Raw genomic sequence first — 27,834 nt, forward strand, 5'->3', positions numbered from 1 at the left:
GCCATGAAAGGGTCCAGTTGTAAAGGCAGTCTTGTTCTGATGAGTGATTAAAAAATCAACTTGAATTTGTAAAGCCATTTCACATTTTAGACATGTTCTGTTTTATATCTAATTTTTACTCCTTTCTCAAGTATAGTGTCTTAGCTTGTCTTGGCGGTTATAAAAAATGCCACAGACTGGTTTGCTTAAACAACAGGAATTTTAGAGGCTAAAGGACAAAAATCAAGGTTTTGGCAAGCCATGATTTTTCTAAAATAGGTAGTGTTCTGGTGGTGATTTGCCAGCAATTTGAGATTCATCCATGCCTTTATCACATAGTGATCCATAGTGATCTGTCTCCTGTCTCTTTCTCACTCCAACTGCTTACAGCAACCCCAGTTCTTTTGGATTAAGGCCCACCCTAATTCGGTTTTGTCTCATTTTAACAGGCTCTTTGGAGATCCTATTTACAAATGCCTTCATACCTACAGAACCAAGAATTAGGATTTGAACATGTCTTGGTGGGGACATAATTCAAACTATAACATAGAGAGACATTAATTTGTTCTATCACTTATAATAAAAATACCAATATAAACAGAAATCATAAACCAGGATGCCTTGTGTTTATGTAATTGACATAGAGTCTTATTTACATTATATTGGGATTTATTTACCCAAATAACAGAATAAATACAGCGTTTCTGTACTTGACATAGAACCTTCTGGAAAAAAGGATATGGTTTTCTTTAAAAATTAAAGCCCATATAGGATTTCAACAGCATAATTTGAAATATTCCATTATTTTAACAAATACATATTAAACAATTTTTTAGTCTAAACAATGACAGCTACAAAAAAGAAGAATTACTTATTTTCCTTATGCTCAAGATGTTCACAATCAACAAAGGAAACACATGTACAATTAACTGAAATCCAATATCAAAATAGTTATGAGAATAATTAAATTCTACTCAATACAGGGATGAACCAATTCATTGTATATGGAGAGGTTAGTGAAGTTGTCACAGAAGTGGCATTTGAAATGCATCTTCGAAATTACTTAGGAATGCAATAGTTAAAGGGGAATAAAGCAACCAAACAGAGGAAATAGTATAAGAAAAGCCACATCTGTTGCATTATTGAATAATGGAAAGTGTTCTATAGTGTATCTTGGGTTTAGAGTGGACAAAGAGAAGGAGTGATGGGAGATATGAAAGAAAAGGTAAACTGGTAATACTTTGCACTGTCATTACAAAATGTTTGGAAGTGCACTTTTAGTTCAAAATTTTATAATTCTTAATATGCAATTCAAACCAAACACTAAATGGGACTTCACTATATAAGATAGATAAAAACTGATCAATTACCGTTATTCAGACCTTATAAATTTTTACTGTTTAACAGTGTGTGTGCAGCCTGTGTGTATGTGTGTTTTCATGTATTGCAGGTGCTATGGGTACATGTATGCAAGTGTGTCTGTGCAATAGCATGTGTGCGTGGTGTATTAATGCATGTACATATGTGACTGTGTGGCCACATGTAATATGTGCATCTGTGAGTATGTGCTTTGTGAGTATCCTGTGCTATGTGTGACTGTATGTGTGCAAATGTGGATGTGAGTTTTTATGCATGTGAATATGTAATTTAATTTAGGAAAGTTATGCCGAATTCTACTATATTCAATATGATCTGTAATTGAACTGTTATATCATTTTTCAAGATATTTACTCCATAATATTGTGTAGTTTTACTATTAACATGACCTTATAGAAATGATTTACATTGCCATGGATGAATTTAACATGCTTTGAGCATTAATCTTTCCTCCTCTGAATTCATAATAAAATTACACCATTTTATTAGATAATCAGAATTAATTTCCTATAGGCAATATATGTTAAAGAATTATTTCTACTATATACCCCTAAACTTCCATTGAAATTTAATGTATCAGAATTCATTTACAAATAATCAAATAATTTGTTGATTTTTATTTTATAAATTTAAGTATAATGTGGCATAAACTTTTGCTTTCTGATTACAAAGAGCAAAGAGAGAGTAAGGCATTGTGATGTAGTGGAAAAGATACTAGAATTAAAGTATAAATAATGGATACTTGCATAAATGACTTGTTTTTACAGAACTGCTTGACCATTGGTAATAGCCTGGAATAAGTTAGTTAAATGAGAATTTTTTTGTACATTATCTTTAGGTTATCCATACATTCATTTATTTCCATGTTGTAAGTAGAAAAAGGCGATGGTCTGGAAGACCTATAACGTTTTTCAATTTCCCTTTCTATAAGACAGAAGCAATGCTGCCCAACTCAAAGACATTTGATTAGAACTGAATAAGATAGCATCTATAAACGGCATAGCATATTGCATGACACAAACTAAGTCCCCTCTCTACACACACAGGCACACACACATCTATCTAAGTTCCTTATCTCTATTACAATTGTGGAATTGTTGCATTTAGGAAGATTTTGTTGTTTCTGTTTTCATGATTTATTTATGTAACCAAACCTCTTTGGAAGAACTATATATATTTGGAAAATTATTACTCTCTGAGTTATATAGGGATATTGGGGGCCTTGAGGATATCTTGGCAAAGAGACCCAGTAGGGATGGGAACTGTATAGAGGAATGGGCTTAAATGAGTAAAATCCAGGTGATGATGTGAAAGAAGACATCTAGGGGAGGAAAGATGCAGAGATATTAAATATGGGAAATTTTTCAAGATAAATGATGAGTTCTGTGCAATGTGATCTTTCCCTGTAACCACATAAAACACTAGTAATAAGAAAAAAAAATGCTACAGAGGTGGGATTTCTTTTTTAAACCAGTAAAAACACTGCATGTCAGGCATGTTTATACACACCACAATGATGAGGGTAAACCTGGTAACTATATTTAAATTTTCATTGTTTTTGCTCAATATACTAAAAACAAAATCTCTTTAGCTATCCAGCTAAAAAAGTTAAAGTTATCCAACTTTTTTTCTAGATAATTTAGGTGTAATTCGATTGGAAAATGTATGTGCTGCAACAAAGTGGTTAAGGAAATGTGTTCTAAAAGAGACTGCTGGGGAAGGGTGGTGGCAGTGATTGGTTAATGGCTCTGCCATTTCTTAACTGTCATCTCTTAGCCATACTATTCATGATCTCTTTACTTTAGTTAATTCATCTCTTAAACTGGGCTGATGACAAGAGCGATCTATGACAGTTTGGAGTTCTTTTCTGAATCCCAAAAATAATGTTCTTTAAAACTAATCTATCCCTATGGGTGTGATACCCTTTGATTGTATTAGATTCACTTTAGATCACTTCATTAGATTGCTTTGGATTGGACTAAATCAGTGAGGCATGACACAAGTTGTGTTTCTGCCCTCTTGCTGGGCCTTATATAAAAACACACAGAGAAAGAAAGATGCTGTATTTGAATATGCCAGGTGATGGAGAGGACTTCAGGAAAAGAGAGAAACCCCGAGAGGCTGAGAAAGGTCCCAGAGTCTGGTACCTGCAGAGCACAGAGGCACAGAAAGAAGCCCCTGAAGACTGGGCCCATGTAGTAGCTCAAGTTCGAGAAGATGTGTCTCACCATGTGGCAGGATACCAGGGTCATCAGTAGCTAACTTTGGTGAGAAAGCATCTCTGATAGTGCCTTGTTTTGAACATTTCATGGCCTTGGAACTGTAAGCTTTACCCCCAAATAAATTATCTTTATAAAAACCAGCACATTTGTGGTACTTTGCATTGACAGCCCTGTGGCAAACTATGACACTATCTGATAGGTTTAAGGATCAAATGTGCAAATATGCATAAATCTCTTAGAATGGTGCCTGTTACTTAATTAATAATCAAGGTGTCTTTTCATTAAGAAAATCTATATTAACAGGATCCATATATCCACAAATTACTCAATGAAATATGGACAAATATGGCTCTAAATTTCTAAGGAAAAAAGAAAGCTAAGTATAAATATGGCCATAATTATTTCAAAATTTCTATTCTTAACTAATCAATAAATTTAAGCAGTTTAGAATCATAAAGGCAATAGATGTAATTGAGTTTCAAAACCATAAGGAAAAATTAGTTAAAGGACATTTATTTATTTGTGTTTTAGTTTGCCGGAATGCCAAAAGCCATACATCAGAAATGTGTTGTCTTTGATTTGTTAATTTACAAACTTACAGTTGTAAAACCATGAAAATAGCCAAATCAAGGCCTCATAATGTGATGCTTTCTCACCAAAGTCTGGCTACCAGTGATCCTGGACTCCTCTGTCACATGGCAAGGCATATAGTGGTATCTGTTGTTCTTTACCTTCTCTTCTGGGTTTCATTGCTTTCTGAGTCTGTTTTCCATGGATTACTCTTTCATTTGAACTTCATTCTCTTATAAAAGACTCCAATAAGAGGATTAAGACTACCCTGGGCCATGCTTTAAGTCAAGTAAGCTATTCAAAAGGTCAGACCTGCAATAGGTCCACACCCACTGGAATGTATTAACTCAGTACATACTTTACTGGGGTCCATAAAGCCACAAACATCATACACTACTCTCTGAACATCCAAAAGTCATGTTTTTTTCCATAAACAGAATACATTCGTTTCATCACAATATTCTAAAGCCTTAAATAATTTTAGTAACAATATTAATTTCAAAGTCTAATTAAAATTTGTTACAGATATAGCCTGTCCTGGAACAAAATTCCTCTCAGTCTATTGACCTGTGAGACCAATACAATGGAGCGACAGACATAGGATAACCATTCCCATCTCCCTATGGAAAAATTGGTAGGAAAATTGGAATCACGTGTCCCAAACAGTACTGAAATCCCACAAGGCATACTCCTGTTAGATTTCAAGCTCTCAGAGTCATCTACAGAACAATGCCTTGTCCTTGAGGACTGATGGAGCAGAAGCCCCACCCTTTACAAGAGCTTGCACATTGACTATGCCTTCCCAAACACTGGGGTGAAGGCTCTAACATCCTCAAACACTGGAGTGATGACAGGCTCTTGGCTCCACCTTTGTCAAGCATCATGGTAGTGATTGGACTCTAGACTTCACCCTTGTCAAACACTGATGTGGTGTCCGGCCTCTCATCAATCCCCCCAGGCATCTGAGAAACCTGGGGGGGTAACACTTTTCCTAAAGAATGGATAGAAGGTCCACCCTCTCCAAGCTGGGGCATACAAGAATGGGTCTGCATTTTTGGCCCAAGAAGATGTCTTCGATCCAGACTTCAGCTTCCATGGTTGAACCTTTGTGGTCATTTTTTCTCCAATCTGTCCCTTTTAATCCTGTCTGGCAGTGGTTCTGTTAATATAGATTTTGCAAAAACACTTGTCAGTTTTGCATATAGTACACAGGGTTTCAAATCTCAGACAGTACTACTTTCCACAGATCCTTTCTAGGTAACTGCACCTCTAATTCTGACTTGCACGAAATGGTTGACTGGTCCCATGTTCAGTTAAGCCTTCACATGGAGCTCTATTCTCTTGGAACTCACTTTCCAGAAGCTCAGAAAGATCCAAACCATCAATTTCTGGTTTCTTTGTGCCCTAGAGTTCTGTTCTCAGTTTATCACTTTCCTTCCACATTTTACTATAAGGTACATGGAAATGCCAGGCTGGACTTTCCAGATTTAGTTTTGAAATCTTGTCTGCTAAATATCCAAACTTATCACTTTCCAGTTCTGTCTTCCATTCAATATCAGAATTCAATCTTGCCAAAGTTCCTGCCATTTTAGAACAAGGAACGCCTTTTTTTTTTCTTTCCAGTTTTCAACAATACATTTATCATTTGTTTAAGGCCTCATGGAAGTAACTTTATTTCCACCAATATTCTCATCAAAGCAATCTAGGACTTTTCTATTGAGCACCTCACAATTCTTCCAGAACCCACCCCTTACTCATTTATAAAGTCTTTAACACATTTTTGATATTTGCTATGGTGACACCTCACTTCCCTGATACCATAATCTATTTTACTCTGCTAGTCTGTCAAAAGTAGTCTTGGCTTTTACATTGGGGATTTATTAGTTTACAAGATCACAGTGCTGAGGTTTTGAAAATATCTACATCAAGGCATCATCAACTAATGCTTTCTCTCTGAAGACTGTCTGCAGGAAATCCTGGTCTCTGCCACACACTAGGGATGTGGTGAAGCCTGCTGATCTCTCCATTCTCTTCTGGGTTTCATTTCTTTCAACTTCTGATTTGCATAGCTTTCTCTCTCTTTTGCCTCAACTTCATTATCTTGTAAAGCTCTCCATTATAAGGACTAAGACACCCTGGACCGTACCTTACCTGAAGTAACCTAATCAAAATGTGGACCTGCAATATGCCCACACCCACAGGAAAGGACTAATTCTAAGAACATAATTTTCTGGGATCCAAAAATCCTCAAACTATCACAGTTAGATATTCTTTTTTTTTTTTTTTTTTAGATTTATTTATTTCTCTCCCTTTCCCCCCCACTCCTGTTGTCTGTTCTCTGTATCTATTTGCTGGTCTTCTTTGTCCGCGGCAAGGGAATCTGTGTTTCTTTTTGTTGTGTCATCTTGTTGTGTCAGCTCTCCGTGTGCGGTGCCATTCTTGGGCAGGCTGCACTTTCTTTCACTCTGGGCGGCTCTCCTTATGGGGCTCACTCCTTGCGCGTGGGGCTCCCCTACACAGGAACATCCCTGCATGGCACAGCACTCCTTACGCTCATTAGTACTGCGCATGGGTCAGCTCCACACAGTTCAGGAAGGCCCGGAGTTTGCACTTTGGACCTCCCATGTGGTAGACAGAAGCCCTAACCACTGGCCCAAGTCGGCTGCCCTAGATATTATTTTATTTACTTAATATTATAATTCTAATTACTCATCTTGCCTGATTTCTTTCAGTCTTTAAGTCAAACTTTTGATACTTGAATACATTAATGTTGAATGGGGTTGAATGCACTTAGAACTCTACTTAGACCTGTTTCACAGGGGAGGTAAGGGATCTGAAGTATTTATCAAGTTCATTCCAATGCTGTCCCCATGTGGCAACACTCTGCACTTCTAGCTTACCCCATTTAGTACCAGGCACTCCCCAGTTTATCAGGAAGTCAAGAGTCATCTACTTTTCTGGATAAGGAAGCTTCTGCTCATTATCCTTATATTCTCAAGAGGGTTTGCTGACTTAGCCCTGCTCAATAGAGAACACTGAATGTTACAAACCTCCAAATACAAAGACTTGTTTTTTTCTTTGAGGGATAATATGTCTGTTTCTTCTTTTCTTACAACTTTGATGATCATTAAGTCTTAGTTGAGAATGCTTTTGAAATGTCAGGAACGTGAGACTCAGCACAGGGGTAAATGAACAGGAAAAGAAAATCATAACTTCTATGAAACCAGAGAGAGAGTATGAGTGACTGTTTTGTTTAAAGTTGGCCACTGAAAATAAAAATAATAATGGGACTAGCAAGAAGATACCAAGTTCCAGAGAATACCTATGGGAAGAAAAATGGAATTTGTGGGAATGGGAAATCTGTTATTAAGTGTTGGGAACTTGAAAATTGAAAAGTACAAGCTACTATTGTGCTAGATTTGTATTTGGAAGAGTTCAGTTTTGACTAATGATTGTTGCATGGCTTGGAAGCTTCAGTGTTTAACGGTGAAAGTGACTGAAACTCTCCAGGTCAAGAAAGACAAAGAAATGTGAAAACAGGAAAGAAGAAGGGAGAATGGGGTGAAGGGTATGAATTAGTCTTGGGTATTATGAACACTGTGACACAGAGAACTGCACATTTGGAAGATAAAGTGATATTAATAATAGATCCAAAAATAACAATCATTTGGAAAGGCTTAATCTCCATAGACTTGGAGGAATTAGAGAGTAATTTCTGAGATTTAAATGACACTGTATAAGAGGCAGTTGGGATTGGGCAGGAAAGTGAGTGGATAGTTGCCAGGAAAAAAATGTAAGTTTGGAGTTAGAAGTGGAGTATAGTGAGGAATATTGTAGCTGTTGACATTGGAAAGGGGTTGATGGTGGGAAAAGGGCTTAAAGCCAGAAAGAAAGCAAGACACAAGCCAGTGCCAGAAGAAGAAGAATGGGAAACAATCCTGAACTATTATAAAGATAGTGGAATGGAAGTTTCAGAGAGATGGGAAGGGAAAACAATGGTACCTAAATGCAACATTAGGGACTACAGAATGAGAGGGATGGTGAAACATAAAGCTACTTTTAATCAATTGTCATGAGCTCCATTCTTTTCAATATGTAGCACTTAGGGTACATACATTAAAGTAAAAAAAAGACTTGGCAGGAGTTGTTTCAATATACAACCTAAGCATAAAGTGGTCCATTATAGAGTAAAGACTTATAGTTCATTCATCATAGCTTTATTCTTCATATTACTACAGCTCCACATTTGTCTTATTATTTTATCTTTTTGGGTAGCAAAAAGTTTCACCAGTTTATATTATGACTTTAAATCAGTAATATATCTACTCTTCAAACAACGACAACGAAAGAGTAAATGTGCAAGTTTACTGGATGATAGTTTAATGAGTAATCACTATTAGAGGAAAGGGATAGAAATTTTCATCCTATGATACATTCTTCTTCATATGAAGATTCCTTGCCTATGACATTAGACATCCCTTCATAGGAATCCAAAGAGGAGATTAAGTATTAGTTTATAAATAGCTGAGCAAGCAACCAAATACTGCAATCAGTTTTGGAGAAAGTTGGATTTGAAAATGTGACCAAGTTCAACATGATGTTTACCTCATTTTTTTCTGAATCTAAGTACTAGGTCTATAGAAAAGACCCATATAACTTTTCTTGAAAATCTGGATGACACATGGAGAATCTGTGACTATATCCAAGCCAGAAGTAAAGGAGGACGGTGAAGCTGCAATAACTAAACTTAAGAAAGAATATGCAAGTGAAACATTTAATTGTGTTGTTATAGTGACCTGGTAGGTAAACAATTCAAAAACTCTTCTTGGGAGTATGTTAGGCCTAGTAAGTAGGAAGGCCCGAAACTAAGTAGGATTGTTAAAATCCAACAATAGACTATTCATTCATTTATTTATTTATTAATTTAATAAATATTATGCAGTGACCTTATATGCCAAGTATATTTTGGGTGTTCGGAACTGGGTTCCTCAGAAGCCAGGACAGAGGCATTTTCTAATTTTAGGTAGCTTACACTCCAGTAGAGACAATAAAAATAACTAAACAAGAAAATACAAGGACTGGTAAGTGCTATGTAGAAAATGATTCAATATGATTAAAAACTGTGACCATTGGAATTCCTTGTATAGAGTAGACATAGCCTTCTTTTAGGGCTTGTTGTTCAGCTGAGGACTTAATGTGAAAGAAACCAGCCACAGGATATCTCCTGAGAAAACATTCTTGGAGAAATCAGCAGCACATGTAAATATGTTATGGTGAACAAGTTTGATGTGTTGCAGAAAGATAAAGATGATCAGAGCAAGAGGAATTCAGTGACTGAGGGTAGAATGACAGACATGTTTTCATAGGATCTGGCAGGAGATACATAGGGCCTGTTAAACATGCGTAACAGCTTTCACTTTAATTCTGCACTCAGTGAAAGACCTTTTTGAGTTTTAAGCAGGAAAATAAAATGTGTACTACTATTTATAATAATTTGAGCATGTGGTCACTAGTAAGTAGATTCATTAAGAAAACTTTTTTTTTTCCACTAAAAAAGACAAAATTCATTTCAAGGCATATCTTGACTATTTGTCATATTATTAACTAGAAATGTCAATGTTCTAAGCAATTTCAGTGAATGAGAAATAAAAAGTAAGCATTCTTTAAAAGCTATATTGTCAGCCACTTCTTGTTTGCTTTGAGACCTCAGTTTTTTCCATTGCACTACTCTGTTTCGTGGCAGACCTTTCAAAGAGTATTTCCTGACTCCCTTGTGAACTGGCTTTCAATTACATTTATCTACTGGGAGAGTCTGGCAGAAAGTTGGAGGACAGTAGGTGGGGGAAGCCCAGCCACTTCTACTCTCGCTGATTCAGGTGACATTTCTGGCAGTTACTGCCCTGTAGATCCAAGACCCCTCTGAGAGGCTCCCACGCACATCTAGAATCTACCAGGCAATTCAAACGCCTGAGGTCTGGTAACATTGTCTTTTGTTTGAACTTAGAGCCCTGTGAGCGCAGAACTTTAGACTGTTGCTCATTGATATGCCTCACAATTTCTGAATTTTGAACTGTTGAAAATTGATTCTTTTATTAAATTCCCTCTATTGAAGTATCTGGCTTGGTTTTTATTTTCTTGATTGAACCCTGAGTGTTATAGATTCTTATTTCCTCTTTAGCTTGTTTCAAGATGTTATATTAATCATTAATTATATTACCTTATATTTAGTATAGTACTCTACTTTTATAGTGTATTTCTCATATGATTAACTTATAAAGGAAAACATGGTGTTTTTTGTATTTTATGTATTAAATACTTTTAATTTTCAATGTTCCCCATGCTATGTATATCCAGAAATAAAGATTCTAGACACTCAACATATCAGTGAACAGAAGTTTCCAGTATGGAAATCATTTGATCTGACTTACTTGGGTTAATAATTCTGTGATGGGAATGAAAGCCTAAGTGGGATTGTAAGTATGCTTCTGGTCAATAATTAGTAAGGTGCAGAAATACCTACTTTTCAGAAAAATCCCTTGGAGTGGCATTATTTTTATAATGAGCAACTCCTTTAATTTATAAACAAATATGAAAAATCTAACACCTTATGACACATTCTCAGTTATCCATAACTTATTCCTTATCAAATGAATTCTTTCTAATATTTAAGTCAGAATAGTTAAAAATAATTGTATTTTGAGTGGGTTTATTATATTAAGGATTTTGAGTAGTCTAGCTAAGATGGAAGGAGAAAACCAAACTCAAAATATAAGCTCACTATCTTCCCCCTGACATGGGAAATGTCTCCCAGGGATGAACTTCCCTGGCACTGAGGGATCATTATCAAGCACCAACTAGAGATGCATTTGGAAAAAAACCTTGACCAAAAGGGGGAAATACTAAATATAAATGAGTAAAATTTCAAAGTGAGTAGGAAGGTCATTCCAGAGGTTATGCTTATACAAGTCTCAGGAAGATCTCACTGACTGCCACAGTAAACAGTGCCTCAAGCAGATATGCTCCTGATGGCTCTAGAGACATCTGGACACTATAGTTAGGGGAGACAACCCTAGGAAATCAACACCTTGTCAGTGGGCCTTACCTTGGAATATATGATAACCTCTATCCCCAGTGTATAGGGTTAGACTCATTTATAATTTTCCCACACATGGTTCTTCTACCACTTTTATTTGAACCTATAAATACCACTATACTCAGTGCTATACTCATTAAATATATGTCTCAGAGACTTAAATCCTCCTGATCATATGCTGGTTGAGCCCTGGATCTCCGCAGAATTTTAGCCAACACCCAATCTCCAGTTCATTGGACTCACCCTGGACAACTAAAAAAAGGGTGATAATGGACAGTGCCCATCCCAATAAATAGACAGTTTCTGGAACTGCAAGCAAGACAGTTCAATCCATCTGCCCCATGGGTTCTAAGATCTCCCTCAATTGGTATCAATGTGGGCATCCTTATCCCCAAATTCTCAAGACTGAAGAATGAACACACACATAAGGGCAGAATGCAATTATGAACCAACATAGACATTATTCTAGTAATGGAAGAATTTGTAACATTGTTATAAAGACAGTGGTCACTAGAGGTTCTGAGGGGAGGGAGAGAGAAGAATAGCTGTAACATGGGGCATTTTGAGGACACTGGAATTGTTCTGCATGATACTGCAAGACAGATACAGGTCATTATACATTTTGTTAAAACCTATAAAATTGTACAGTGTTAAGTGTAAACCATAATGAAAGCTACAGACCATGGTTAGTAACAATACTTCAATATGTGTTCATCAATTGTAACAAATGTAGCACACTAATGAAAGTGTTATTATTTGGGGAAAGTGTGGGAATGGGAAGTGGAGCAGTATATAAGAATCCCCTATAGTTTTGATTTAACATTTATGTAATCTAAAACTTCTTTAAAAATAAAAAAAATGAAAAACAACAACAATGGATTACTATGTGATACTGGCGTGGAAGAGAAACGGAGAAATGATGATACTTAAAACTATGTGTGCTCACTCAGCATTAGTATGTACATTCATGTAACACCTGTCATCACTGGCTCCATGACCTGTCAAGCCTTCAGGGCAGGTATCATGAATCATTTAGTTTTTTTACAATATTATCAGCTCCTATTTAGATAAGGCATGGGAAAAAACAGACAATTTTTCTTCCTTCCTTCCTTCCTTCCTTCCTTCCTTCCTTCCTTCCTTCCTTCCTTCCTTCCTTCCTTCCTTCCTTCCTTCCTTCCTTCCTTCCTTCCTTCCTTCCTTCCTTCCTTCCTTCCTTCCTTCCTTCCTTCCTTCCTTCCTTCCTTCCTTCCTTCCTTCCTTCCTTCCTTCCTTCCTTCCTTCCTTCCTTCCTTTCTCTCTTTCTTTCCATTTTTCCCTCACTCTCTTTCCTTCACCTTTTTTTTCCAGTTTGTTTGTATGTAGGACCAGGGGTTAAATCAATTTGCATTCTATTATTATATTCTATGTCTCTTTTATCTATTTACAGTTTAAAATATATTAATCCATTAATTTTGTTTCATTGCCTTTTTAAGTTCTTATAATTATTTACATAGAGTTCTTTTAATTCTTTGCCTTTATTTTATTTAGAAAGTAACTTCATTTATTAAAAGATCCCTGGGTTATGTGGGAATCAGTATAGAAGGTGAAAAGCACAGACCTTTGATTAAGTAAAATCTTCAGTCAAATTTTCCTTTTTCTATTTACTGTTAGCATGCTCTTAGGCATGTTTTCCTGTCTTTCAAATGGAGATACCCAGAACTACCTCATACATTTTTTATAATAATAAAATGAAGTGAAGGATGCAAATTTGCTGGCAAATAATAAATGGTATTTTGGTTCCTAGTTACCCCTCAGGTGTCAGTTTAAAATGCCATGTTCCAAGAAGAATTTATTATGCCAAAACCACTTCCCATACCACTCCTAGGATATTTACACCTCTAAAGTTCTTTTCCAATAGTCTGGACTTATCTTTCATAGAGTCACCATGTGTCTTAACTTCTAGCCCAATTACTGTCTTCTTTGAAGCTCCATTCATATATATGTATAAAACATGAATTTTATTGGGGGTATGTGTCAAACACATAGTAGATATTCTAGGATTTTGTGGAATGAATGAATGAATAAAAACCATTATAGGTTGTGTGCTGTCTTGCCTGTTGTCAATTAGGCACCACCATCACTCTCTTCTAAGATTGGGAACTATGTTTCCCAGAACCTTTTTCCATATATTTATTTTTTTATCAAGAGTTAGATAATGAGACTTGAATGCCATTATGCTTAGATGATGGTTGCAGCCTGAAGCTCAAGCAGAGACATTTACATTTTGTCCCCTGGGTTCTTCTTACTCATTTCCACACTGCAATATCAGAAGTAGATGGGAATATAGAATTTTGAGAATTGCTTAAATTTACAAGTTAGTTCTGGATAAAATCCTACTTCATTGCTTTAATTTGAAATCTTCAGTGTCAAATCCTCTGACTTTCAGTGAAAGTTTCACAGACCAACACACCCCAGCTCTTCCAAGAGTCTTATAAACTACAATACTAATTCTAAACACTTTAATAAAAACTTTTTACATAGAAGCATTTTTGATTTCTTGCCTCATTTCTCACTGAAACAGGTGGCCTAAAGAATAGTATTAAGCTAAATTTAATTAAGCATAAATTTAAACATGAGGCAAAGTTAAGATAATTAAACAATTTAGAGAAAAGGAAAGTGATGCAGTGATGCCAAAATGTTTTCTTGAGGTGGGTACATATGTAAATCTAAACCTTTAACAGTAAAATGAAAGATAGAAACAAAATCAGTTACAAAAGTCACAAGTTCCTATAGTGTAAAACAATATTCTTCATGAGAAGTGTAACCATCCCTCACTTAAAGCCAAAGGTTCTATTTTCCCACATATTTTGCAAGAGGAAAACCTCTTGTATCTTCTTCTCTTTCTCCTTCTCCTCTTCCTCCTCCTTCTGCTTCTCCTTCTTCTCCTACTAATCTTAACATTTCATGATTTGTACTCAGAATATCTTCAATTTTCTCAGTACTTAAGATGTGTTGTCTTTTAAGATCCATTCTAATAATGATGAGGAAACTAAATTTAAGATGAATTTGCCAAAGGTCACTCATCTATAAAGTGGTAGTTCTGCACTTAAAATTCAGATCTAATTGATTTGAAAATTCAGACTCCAAACCCTTATATTATATGACTCCTCTATAATAATACCTTCCATTTTTTTCTGGGCAATTGACATTTATTAATATATTGATTTAGCAATGTTCTACCAATAAAATATTAGAATAAAATGGAGGTGATGTGTTTTTTAATGATTCTTAGAATAACCCTCAAAATATTCTGTGAATGTAATTACCCCAAAGTTAAATTTCTAACTTTCATTTTATAGATATGGGGTTCTCAAAAAATTGATTCCAGAGGATCTAATGTTATAAATGGATTATATAAATTATTCCAGAATGCCATTTATAAATACTGCTTTCTGAGCATCGTCCAAATGCTTACAAGCACAGAAAACCCATTCTTCACCATAATATAATTGTGACTCTTTGGATGTGAGTTTTATGCAATAAGAATAGTGTTAAGATTTTACTCAGAAAATAATTTTTGATCTAACACAAAGATACATGTTTAATCCAGGTATAAAGATCCATGCTAAGAAATATAACTAAGATTGAATGGAAATCTTCGAGTAGGCATAACGAAATCACCTCTGCCCAGCGAATCTTGGTTTTAAAAGTTTAACATTGTGTTACATTTGCCTCAATAAAATAGCTGGCAATAAACATGTATATGTTCTGGATTGGATTCTATCCCTCAAAAAGATATGTTGAAGTCCTAATTCTGGATATCTGTAATGATTCTGGCAGCCACCAGAAGCTAGGAAGAGGCCAAGAAGCACTCTTCCCTAAAGCCTACAGAACGAACAAAGCCTTACTGATATCTTGATTTCATACTTCCACCCTTTGTCAGAACTCTGACAGAATAAATTTTTCTCATTTTAAGCACCAATTGTGTGGTCATTTGATATGGCAGCACTAGGAAATTAATATAGTGTATAATTTTTTAAAAAATTATGTACTATAACAGAAACGGGTTCTTCAAATTTTAGTAGATCAACTATTGGTAGTCTAAGTTGCCTTTTAGGTGAATCACTAAGTTTTAACCAGTTTTAGGGATGAAATAATTTTATTCACAAATGTTTCATAACTGAAGGGAAAACTTAATTATGAACTTCTACAGAAATTCAATATATCTGGTTGGTGAGTTTGTTTCTCCCAACATTCATTTAATGGGGTTTAGTTCTTTTGATCTAATATATTTTCAAATTTTTATATCATTTATAGAAATGGTAGATTTTTATTATTTTAAAAAATATGGTGCATTTGAACTTCAAGTGGATCTGTGAGCTCAAAAGTGGTCCACTGATGTACACAAGTAGTGATGAATTAGTAATATAAGTATTACAGCTGAAAAATTGGTGTAGAACTTAAATAGTGGACCAAAACCCCATTGATAGAATTACAATCTGAATGTGATGGTAAAATGTATAATTGAAAATTATGACTTTCTCAACACCATCAGAAAAAGCAAAGTAGAGGTAATAATTATAGCTATGAAGATTTAAAGTTGGAATTTTATTGGATTGGTGATTCATTCCCAATTACTTCCCAACTAAAATTGGCTCTTTATGTGTATGTTGAAAATCCAAATTGTCCCTTGATGCTAAAAGTTTGGGAAAATTGCACTATAAATCTGAAGTTCTAAAGAGATGATATTGTACATATCTGAAAGATTAGATATATCCAAAAAAGTAATAGAACACCTTCATTTTTCTAAAATTTTCAAATAATGATAGCATTTTTGTTCCCACATGATTAATTATCATATGCATACATGTTTTCCATAAGCATATGGAGTTAGCCTAGCCTATAAAGAGAGATAGTTTCAGGGTATAATGTAAATTATTCAATTATTTTATTCTGTTATTGTGATAATTAAAATGGAGGTTATTACTTTTATGATCAGAGAATACTTTTGACTCATAATTCCTTTAAAATAATGACTTAGTAAGTTAAGCTTTGCATATTCCTATTAATTAATGGAACCATTACTGGTAAGTGAACTTATTTTTTTTTCTTCACTAGGACTTGATTTACCAAAGTCATCATTTTTATAAATCATACAATTTATTTCACTGACAAGGCTTTCCCTCTTCATTGAATTTATTTCATAATAAAGTTTACCTTTTGAAAAATTTAGCATTCTAAATCTATATGCTGAAATTTATGGGGGAACTGCCCTATTTTCTTCTGGAAAATAGTTATAAGTAGTAATATGGTTTTATATAGGTTCAAGGAAATGTCAGTAAATCTATAAAAATTGCAATGAACTTTCATTTCTTATTCATCAAAATCTTCTGTTTTTAATAAAGACTATTTCCTCTTGATTAATATGGCACTCTTACAAAACTGTGGTCTTTTGCCAGGTTTGTCTTAGGATCACTGTATACACCACTGAAAGAACATTCTAGTCTCCATTATATTCTACGTTTTGGCTCAGGTTCTGATTTTTTACATTTTGAAAATAGAAGTACTTCATAAAGTTCTTTGATATCTTGTTATCAAAGGAACTAAGGAGGACCTATTTCATTCTTATTTTTACTTTGACTTGTATTTTTCAGCATTAGAACTGGGTTAAGCTCCTTGTCATGTTATATAACAAAAATGTCTTGTCATATCCTGACATCTTGTCACCTAAACAACGGCTCATGGTCCTGGTGAACTCTAAAGAAAGTTTCTGGCAATTATCAAACTGCTCAGCTCTTCCTCTGGCATTTCACAAAGCTGAAAATCCATTTGATCTATTGTCCGATTTTTTTTTTCCAGAGAATTTTGCTGCAGACATTCATTCTAAGCTTATCTAAGGAGTTCCATATGCTTATATAGGATGAGGAAAAATGAAATATCCCATATATAATTCTGATTAAAAACATATATTTAAAATCAGAATATATTTGCCCTGATTAGTTCTTAGGGATTCAAAAAATTTATTAAAATTTGCCTTCTTTAAAAGGCAAATATTTAAAACGGAGTAGTGAGAGTGTAAGGGAAATGAATTCCTAGAGAAAAAAAATATTGCAGACAGAAGGAAGAGTACCTGCAACTGCCCTGAGGTGATCATCATGTGACATATTCAAGGACAGGTAGTGAGGTCAGGATAGCTAGAACAAAATCAATAGGGCAAGAATGTGATCAGAGAATTAGCAGAGGACCTTAAGGCATTGTATTGAGGGAACACATCTTGTACCTTACTCTCAGTGAGATGAAAAGCCATTTTAGGACTTTAGTGGTGGATCGACATTCTTTGGCCCAACAAATATTTATTAAGTACCATATTTTATGTCAGCTTTTGTTCTAGATACTGGTAACATTACAGGAATCATACAGAAAAATGTTAGTTACCTCCTATGACTTATATTTTTGAGGTGGGAGAGGATTAGACAGCCAAGAGACCAATACTATGTTACCTCTTAATCACAATTTGAATATATATTATTCAGAAGGAAATCAATTGATAAAAATTCTACTTGTAATGAATTCATTAGCAGAAAGTAGGATGTGGTAAAAATAAACTTTGTTATCTATTAATATATTACAAATTATCCTAAAATTTAGCAGCTTAAAACAGCAAACATTTATTACGTCATGGTTTCTGTGGGCTAAGAATGATTTAACTGGGTGACCCTGCCCAAAGTTTATCACATGGTTGCTTCCAAGTCGTTGGTCAGGGCTGCTGTCTTCTCTGAAGGCACAACTGGGAAAGAGCTTTAAAGGCTACCCACATGGTTACTGGCAGTTCTCAGTTCTTCATTGGCTGTTAGCCAGAAACTTCAGTTCCCTGATACATTGACATCTCTATAAGGCTGCTCACAATATGGCAGTATGTATCTCTAGAGTGAGTGATCCAACAGGGCAAGAACAAAAACTTTTCCAAGAGATAATCTTTAGTGTTTTATAATCTCATCACAGGAGTAATATCCCATCACATGTTCCATTTCTATTGGTCATACAGACCAACCATGATACAGTGCTGGAGGAGACCACACAGGCTTGGGAATACACAGAAACAGTTAATATTGAGGAACATACTGAAGGCTGGCTACTACTGTATGTTAGTTTTGAACTTACGCAACGATAGGAGCTGGTCAATTAATCTCAGTAACCCTGTTATCTTCACATGTGATGCTGAAGTTTGAAGTTCACAGGGTAGTCAATTTGGAAGAGAAGAATGATGAAAAGTCAGAGTGATCAAGAACATCTTGCATCCACAACTAGCTGGAATCCATAAGAATGACTAAAAGTCAAGTCAGTTCTTAGTGCCTCTGAGTTTGGCAGTTTGGGTATCCTCAGAAGCCTAAGCCTTTCATCATAGATCTAGACACATATGCTTGGCCCAAGATTCTCAGATGTTGAAGGAGTATCTCAGGAAATGTGGAGCAGTTGCATTCCTAGCTGCTGCCACCCACTAACAACATGAGCCAATACTTAGTTGACAACATGCACATACTACCAAATGGCTCCTGCTTTCTATCTCCTTCCAAATCTCCATAAGAATCTCTCCCCTTACATAATCAAACAGAAACAATTGGAGAAGGGAATTCTGGAAAATGTAGTTCATCTTAGACAGTTGCCACATTTCAAAGCCACAGGTCATGAACCAAAAAGCAGAATTTCCTGTGCATGTATAGAAAAACAGGTATATGGAAAGTATATAGGAGACTCTAACCTGTATATAATATATAGATTATTCTCAACAAATATTCGTCAACCTCCTAAATTTCCAAATTAAAGTTCCCCTGTAGATTTTGTTATACACAGATCCTTGTATCTGAGTGAATGATCACTCAGTATTTGAACCCATATTCCAATAATCCCAGAAGGAAAATGAAAAAAAGAGAAACCCTCATTAGCTTATGACCAGCATTCAACCTTAATAAGGTGTTTTTCTATGTGAATATACAGCAAAATTTATAGATGTTCATTCAGTATTATTAATTATCTGAAAACGTAATGTGAATATAAATTTCTAAAAGCCATGTAAATATAATTCAGTGCTGTTAATTAGGTTAATAATGCTGTGCTACCATCAATATGGTTAAAAGTGGGGAATTTAAGTTGTATGAACATTGCCATTAATAGAATAAAACTTTTTAAAAAGTAGGAATGTACAACGAGACCATGGACTACAGATAATGCAAACCATGGACTACAGATAATAGTACAAGTATAAAATGTTCTTTCATCAGTTGTAACAAATATATCATGCTAATGCTAGGTATTATTAATAGTGTGGTATACGGGAACTCTGCATTTTATGCGTGATTTCTCTGTAAACTTCTCTAATAATAAAAAAGGATGTTTATATATATATACACATACATATATTAATTTTACAAAGGAAGGAAAAGTCAGGGATTGTGATAAACTTCTAAGTCATAGTATCATTTCTGAATATTGACCTTCATTTTGTCTCCTTTAAGTTATTCTTTCTAATGGTAATTGGAGATTTGGGATTTCAGGAGGATTTTGCCTCACAGTCCTGTAACTCTAGGAAATTGATGGGGGCAGGCAGGTTATGAGAATTCAGGAAGTCATTCCCAAATTAAACTAAATTAACCTTTGTTCTATTCTATTTCTGTATCTATGCCTTCTACTACTTTAAATAAGTATAGAGGAGGAAGGAAAATCATGTGACATAAACTATGTCATAACCTAAATGTTCAAGTACAGATTAATGAATTGTGTAATAAAATTCTCTTTACTTTTGTTTCTAGTTATTTGGCATAATATCTTCCACTCTCTTTGAGAGGAAATATTTCGGATCAAGGAATATAATTCATAGTGAAATGAGGACTGCAAAATGCTTTATTGTCAGATAACATTTTTTTCTTAATAGCTTGTCAGGGTTCTATTTTCTAACTATATACTGTGAATTAAAACATCCATTATATGTGTCAGCTAACATTTTATTTTGGCTAGTGTAGACATTTGTAAAGAAAAAGATTCCCACTATGCCTGAAATAATTGGTTTGAAACATCAGATAAAAATATTGGCCTTAGAAATATGTCTGAATTAGGCATTATTAGATCTATTCATCCTGGATGGTTCACTCCCTGCTGATACTTACAAGTTTCAGAATTTCTGAATTTCAGCAACTTTTAAAAAGTTTAACAAAGTTTTCGAATGTAAATATCCTTCTTCATGTTATAACTTAGTTGCTGGGAGAAACTTGCTCATATTTCATGTTTGCTCAAGAAAAGTGAGCCAAAGAGTCTCAGAAAGAATGATTATCAGAGAACCTCATGCACCAAACTTTATTCTGATCCCATAGTCAATGGAATGGGCTCAATAACATCCCTCCTACTTTCCCTATAAAGTTGCAAAGAGCATTTCAAATTTTATTTCACTCATATTATATTATGTAATATTCTAATATATTATGTATATTCTAATATAAAGAATATACACTAAATAGTAATAACCCCTTTACAATGTTTTTCTTGAAAATTATCTCTAATTTTACATTATAGAGAACAGCAACAGATAAAAGTTAGACTTGCAATTAGAAAGATGATAGTCAGAAGGCAAAAACAACATGCTAAATTAAGGCAATTTCTTTGGCAAGTTTTCCATTTGCAGAAAATATTTATAGATTCCCTGTGAAGAAATATACCTAAGAATGACAGAGGTTTATTTAAAATATATTCTGTTGCATGAGGCAATCATGTTGAAATTAGCCCAATGACAATATAAGAAGTATGTATGCTACTTTTTGAAAGAGGCTAGTTTACTCATAGGCAGATTCAATATTTGTTTAATGTCTACTTTGTGAAAGCACATACAGTTGTGAATTGACCTATATCCCTTGATGAGAATCTGTCATTGTTCAGATCCAGATGGGAAAATGTATCAGTACATGGTACATCTGTCCCCTCAATCTACTTTCACTAGTTTGTGTCATATTCTAGTCACCTAGCAAAAACTATAGTCAGTCCTATTCTCTTTATTCTCTGCTTTTGCTTTTTTTGCTTTTGTTAATATTTGGAACTGTAAAACACCTAATGTCTCTAAAATCTAATCTAGATTCTAACAGCCCATGCAGTTTTGGTTTTCAACTTCAAGACTACAGGAAATGAATAACTCCCCTCTGTGAACCTATTTTTAACTGCATAACTCTTTTGGTTTTCCACAGGGTTCTTTGATTACTTTTCTTTTTCTACCATCAGTCTAGGAACTCCTAGTTCTATAAGCCAAAACATGGAAAAGGCGTCCATGAAGGAATTACCTTATCTAATTCTGTCTAAATTGATTTTTACTGCCCAGATTTTCTAGAAATAAGTCAAATGGCTTGTCTAGTAGGTTTTTTAATTGATTACTTCAAAAATGATTCTAAATCAGGTATAATAATTATTTGGACCTCACTGCTTTTTAGACAGCAGTGGATCACTTCCCAATTTATTAAGTCAATTCATAGTAGTACCTAATCTGACCTTAAATAGCAAATGCTAGGGCTTCCTCTATTATAATTTTTCCCTTTGTTGACTATGGGCAGTTCTCTCACAAGAAGGGCAAACCTAACATCTTCAGATACAGAACTTAATATGTCTCTCTGCAATGTGCAATGCACGTGAGAAATTGGCTACAAATGAAAGAGGCACAGACAATAAAAAAAGAGGAAATGATCTAAAGGGATAGGCAGAACATTTTCTTCTGGTTGTTTTAATCTTAAAAAGTTAACATATAAATAAATTTCACATTACTATAAATGAAACAAAGACAAAACCATTTATTAAAAGCCAAGTTTAAACTTTATAATGTATAATCCCTAAGAAATGATCACAAACTTCTTTGATCTAGTAAAGAACAAGGACATTACTAAAATAACTACTGAAATGTTAAAAGCACATGAAATTTGTGTTCACTTGGCCTACGTATTACTGGCCATTTCCTTGTCAACGAACATGTGCAAGAATTGCAGACCTCTGGAGCCCACCTGTCTTTGAGTGTCAGTGAAATCTCTGCAAATTTATAAAGTCCTGACACTAGCTGTCTTCCTGCATCTCTAGTCCCACCCACTATGCCAATGAACAGTTACACACACACACACACACACACACATAATGAATCGACTAAGAGCATTCAAAGCACATTAGGTATGGGTACAATAAACCAGACAAATTTTGGCCTCTATTGAGACTTATGGACTCATGTACAGAGTTAATATTATGAATAATATTTCAAGACCATACAATTTTATGTTATTTTGCATTGCATCATTAACTAGGACTTTATACATAATACTACCGTTTCTGAATTTAAAGAATAACCCATATTCCAGATATACTTATGAAGATATATGTCTGTTAGTAAAATCTTAGAAGTTGGGGAACTGTGCATCCAACACATTGGCCACAAGAAACACAAGTTATTTAAATTTAATTTTAAATAGAATTCGTATTTGATTCCTCAGTTACACAAGACACATTTCATCTACTGAGTAACCACATGTGCCTAGTGACTCCCATATTAGACAATGCAGATACAGAACATTACTATCAATAGAGAAAGTGTTATTGGACAGCACTGCTTTAGAAGTTGCATTGAAATCATAAATTCTAATCTTCTGATTTGTAAATACCAAACACAGAAAAGAGACTAAGGCAATGTAAGACCAAACTGGATAAGAGTGAGGTAATAGCTCTAAAACTCTAAGTTATTTCAAAGATTACTAGCTGTGTTGCTCAATCTGGGTAGCTAGGCAATTCTTTGTAGCATAGGCTCTCCTCTTTTGTACCAAGTTTCCTGAGAGGGATACTGGGCCATGCTACTGTAAGCTTGTGGTATTTCTCACCATTTGCAAAATCAAGAAAAAAGTGAAAAATTAGAACAAGCTTAGCAACACCCTATCAGAAAACCTAATATAATGTGGTAGCATTGCATATTAAAATGGTAAAACGTATACTTTTCTCATGTAAGTAGTATTAAAAGTCTTGGAAATATAGTTTGTTTAAGAAGACAATAGTCAGTTTATGAGAGGCAGTAAAGATGATTTGTAGAATCATATATAAGAAGATATACGTTGATACAAACTTGGGAATCTATTTAATACCAATTAAACTAAGCTGCCATTCTTCATTTGTTATGTCATTTTTAATTTTCACAACAATTGGAGAAGTGGGCATGTTTATAATTTGTATATTACAGGTGAGAATTAAATCTTAAAATTTAAGTTGCTTGCCCACACAATCTAAAATAGCTAAGAGTAGAATTCAAGCCAAATACTTCGACTCTAGAGATATGACTCAGGATCTGCTTTTGCTTAAAATAAAACCTTTGTTCCCAATATGGCACTATGCTAAAAAAATTGCATCAGTGTAAGCTATGCACCATGAGATTTGGTCTAGAGGTATTAATCTATTTGTATATATTGTCATTGTTGTGCTTTGGATTTCTTGTGCTAGATTATTTGCTCTATTTTATGGACCAAAATGTGGTATTTTAAGGACTTTCTGAAATCTTCTCATGCCTTCATAAAATCTAAATTTTCTCAACTATGAATTATTCTACCATAGCAATTTGTAGAATCTAGTCCTCATCATTTTTATTTAAATTATCTAGTAGAAATATGTCTTTGCCTTAGTTTTTGCTTACTCCCTCTGTTTTTCATACAAATATGTTCAAATATTCCTCTTTCTGCAAACAAACCAAAGAATGTTTTGCATCCTTATATGCCTTTTTCCCCTTTCCTTTAGAATCAGTGTTCTTGAAAGAGTAATTGGTACCTTTCCATCACTGCTTTCCTCTCCTCAATCTATATCAGTGTGCCTTCCAACCCAATCATGTTAATGAAAACTGTCCCTCCCAGGCAAGTAATATCCCCCTATAGATCAAAATAAATACTACCAAACATAATATTGTGACCTAACATTAGATACTATATTATGTTCACCTCTATTAATCTCTCTTCAACTTTTGCTTTCCAATGGTTTCAATGATATCAATCGTTAATTAAATATGTCAGGGAACTTGATGTCAAGTCCAAAACAAACCTCATATTTTTAGTAATTATATCTATCATTCCTTTGTCTTTGGATCATAATCTATTCACCATGAACCTCAATATATTTTTAATACAAATGTAGAAATTGTACAGGATTCTGAAGACAAATTGCTTAGTGGTAAACTCTGACTCCACAGTTTACTGTTCCTCATTTATTATGTATATGTTTTATAATCTGTAAAATGAAATAAAAGAGTATATATCTACATTATAGAATCATCATAAGTTTTAAGTGAATTAATATATGTGAAATGCTTACAACAATACATGGTACACAGTTAACACTCAGTAAGTATTTCTATTGTAATAATAAGGAAAATACTTGGAAATAGAATAGTTGGCAATAGAGAAATCTAAATGTTTTACTTTAAAATATTTTAAAAATTATAAAAAGAATAAAAAGAATAGACTTTAAGCATCTTAGAATAAATACTATAATAGTGTCAACTATCAACAGTACATTGATCATTCACAAAACTATCTTTCCCGCCCTTGCACTGAACTGCAGATCCATGTTTCACCATTCCTACACAGCATCTCTATGTGAGTGTCTTTTGGGCATGTCAAACTCAACTTTAAGGAAAAACCATAAAATTCATTCTCTTCAAAATCTAAATTCAGGCCCTCTCCTCTTTCTTCTTTTTCTGGACTTAAAAACTTAAAAGGTATTTAAGTGCAAAAGTTGGTCCTGGGAAAGAATAATAATTCTTAGCAGGGACTATGAGACATAGATCATCTTGCAAAATTCAATCATTCTCTGTCAGTGGCAAGGATGAAGCTGAGACATAAATTAGGATAGCCTGAGATTGAGACTTAAACCAACAGCAAAAGCAAGTGTTTGTACTAGTAGAGGAATCAGAAAAGAGGCAAGATTCAGGATTAGTATTCAGCTGTTTTAGAAAATAACTACTCAGTATTGATAAAATAATTACCATATTTTTATTATATGCCAGAAATGGTGCTAAGCACTTCATAGCATTGTGTCATTTAATTGGCACAAACCTATTAAGTGAATAGTTTATTACTCTTATATTGTAAGTAAGAAGAGGAATCAAATTAGCCGAGTAATTTGGTCAAAATGACCCAGATAGTAAGTGCCAGGCAGAAAATTTTAGAACCCAACGAATGCATATCAAACATTGTATGGCAGACAATTACTTTCAATATGTTATTACAGGCTTTATATAGATCAGAGTTTTTACAACATAAACATAAGCAATCTTGAACTTAAAGTCTTCAATCGTTCAGCATGTATTTTGACTCAACCAAAATAAATTATTTCTAATTAATTGTATGTATTCCAAAGTCTTAGCAAATGTATTGAAATTGGAAATACAATTTTATACAATGTTTAAAATAATTTAGAGAGTGCTTGTGAGAGTAAGAACAAATTTAAACTTTGAATACTATACGAAACATATGTTCTTATATATTTCTTATAAGCAAATGAGCTCCTATACCTAGTAGATACATGAAATAATACTTTTGCTTCAAACTCTACCACTGCCTTGAAATTGTGAACATTTTGTTTAATTACACTAAGCCTAAATTTTCTCAATGGTCAAGTGGAAATAAAACTATTCCATAGTTATATTTAGAATAAATAAGGAAAAATAAGTGAAAACACTCAGTATAATATTAATAAAAAGAAGTATACAAATGAAAGTGAAACAGCTTGTTACAGAAGAAATGGACTGAAATTCAGAATTATGCATTGAGTTGTATAGGAGAAGATAGAGGGACTGCCCCAGAAAAGAAGAAATCTGGTCTGCAACAGAGAAAAAGAACAAACAGAAAACACCTGGAAATGGAGATGGTGTCAGTACCAGTGAGACACCTCAGCCTCCTGGGAAGAAAAAGGCCTCAATAGATCCTAGTGTAAAAATGAGGAAACATTCATGGACAGAGTTGAAGTTAAAGTGAAGATTCCTGAAGAAATAAAACCATGGCTTGTCAATGACTGGGACTTAATTACCAGGCAAAAACAGCTCTTATCTACCTTCTAAGAAGAATGTGGATTTCAATTTATTTTTTTTTTTAAGATTTATTTATTTATTTTCCCTTCCCCCTTCTCCATCCTGCTGGGTTTTTGTTTTTTGTTTTTGACTGTGTCCATTCACTGTGTTGTTTTCTGTATCTATTTCTCTTATTGTCTTCTCTTCTTATCTTTCTCCTCTAGTATTCACTGGGATTCGATATTGTGGAACTCTAATGGGAGAGAGGTTTCCTGTCAGCTGCTCCACCTCAGTTCCTGGTCTCTGCTGAGCCTCACCTTGACTCTACCTCTTGTCTTTCCTTTTTGTTACATCATCTTGCTGTATGACTCACTTGTGTGGGCACTGGCTCACCGCGCAGGCACTTGGCTTGCCACATAGGCACTGGCTCACTGTGCAGGCATGCTTTCTCTTCTTTTTCATCAGGACACCCTGATCAAACCTGGGTCCTCCCATATGGTAGGTGGAAGCCCTATTACTTGAGTCACATCCACTTCTCTGGATTCCATTTTAGAGAATTATGAAAATTAAAAGAAATTTTGAGGAAACACAGACAATAAGGGATGCTGTTAAGTTTTGGCAAGGATGAAAGAATAATTAAGTGTAATGTTTAGCATTAAAATGCGGCAGACTTGGCCCAGTAGTTAGGGCATCTGTCTACCACATGGGAGGTCCACGGTGCAAACCCCAGGCCTCCTTGACCCCTGTGGAGCTGGCCCATGCACAGTGCTGATGCACGCAAGGAGTGCCATGTCACATAGGGGTGTACCCCACGTAGGGGAGCCTCCCGCATAGGGGAGCCCCACGTGCAAGGAGTGCGCCCCATAAGGAGAGCCACCCAGCACGAAAGAAAGTGCAGTCTGTCCAGGAATGGTGCTGCACACACGGAGAACTGACATAACAAGATGACAACAAAAAGAAACACAGATTCCCATGCTACTGACAATAACAGAAGTGGACAAAGAAGACATAGCAAATAGAAACAGAGAACAGTCAACTGGGGGGGCGGGGATAAATAAATAAATAAATCTTAAAAAAAATAAAATACTCTACAATTTGAGAGAATTGCTGAAATCCTGGGAGATGACCTGATGCTCACATGTTTTTGAGTGCCATGCCTACTGGGATTATTTGTATGAATTGGAGCAATGTTGGCCTATACTACTCTGGGGGAAAATAGCCGTTCTTTATTACTGAACTCCTTCATGATTTCCCAAAGTATCTTGCAAAGAATTGTGTGACTCTTTTTAGTGCCCCTGATTATGAAGTAGCTGCTTCTGAGTACCATAAGTAAGGTGAGGCTGCTGACACTCACTTATGTTTAAATCTCTTTTAACACACTTTTTTTTTCTAGTCCTTCTCTTGTACAATAGATGTACTTTGAAAATGTTAGCTTGTAACAGAGTTGATGTTTGTATTTGTATTCTGTTCCTCTTTTCTTTTAAACTTCACACAGAGCTCAATTTCTCAAATATTAAACTCTGGAATGAGTTATTTACAAATACATATTGAGAATTAAATAAGAT

At 34.7% G+C, this 27,834-nt stretch overlaps 1 pseudogene; it reads left to right on the plus strand.

The window, feature by feature from the left end:
* Nucleotides 1-3,428: 3,428 nt before the first annotated feature.
* On the plus strand, nt 3,429-27,602 carry LOC101445112 (mortality factor 4-like protein 1; annotated as a pseudogene).
* The last annotated feature ends 232 nt before the right edge of the window (nt 27,603-27,834 follow it).

Source organism: Dasypus novemcinctus, chromosome 15 (genome assembly GCF_030445035.2).
Source record: "Dasypus novemcinctus isolate mDasNov1 chromosome 15, mDasNov1.1.hap2, whole genome shotgun sequence".
NCBI classification, from domain to species: domain Eukaryota; kingdom Metazoa; phylum Chordata; class Mammalia; order Cingulata; family Dasypodidae; genus Dasypus; species Dasypus novemcinctus.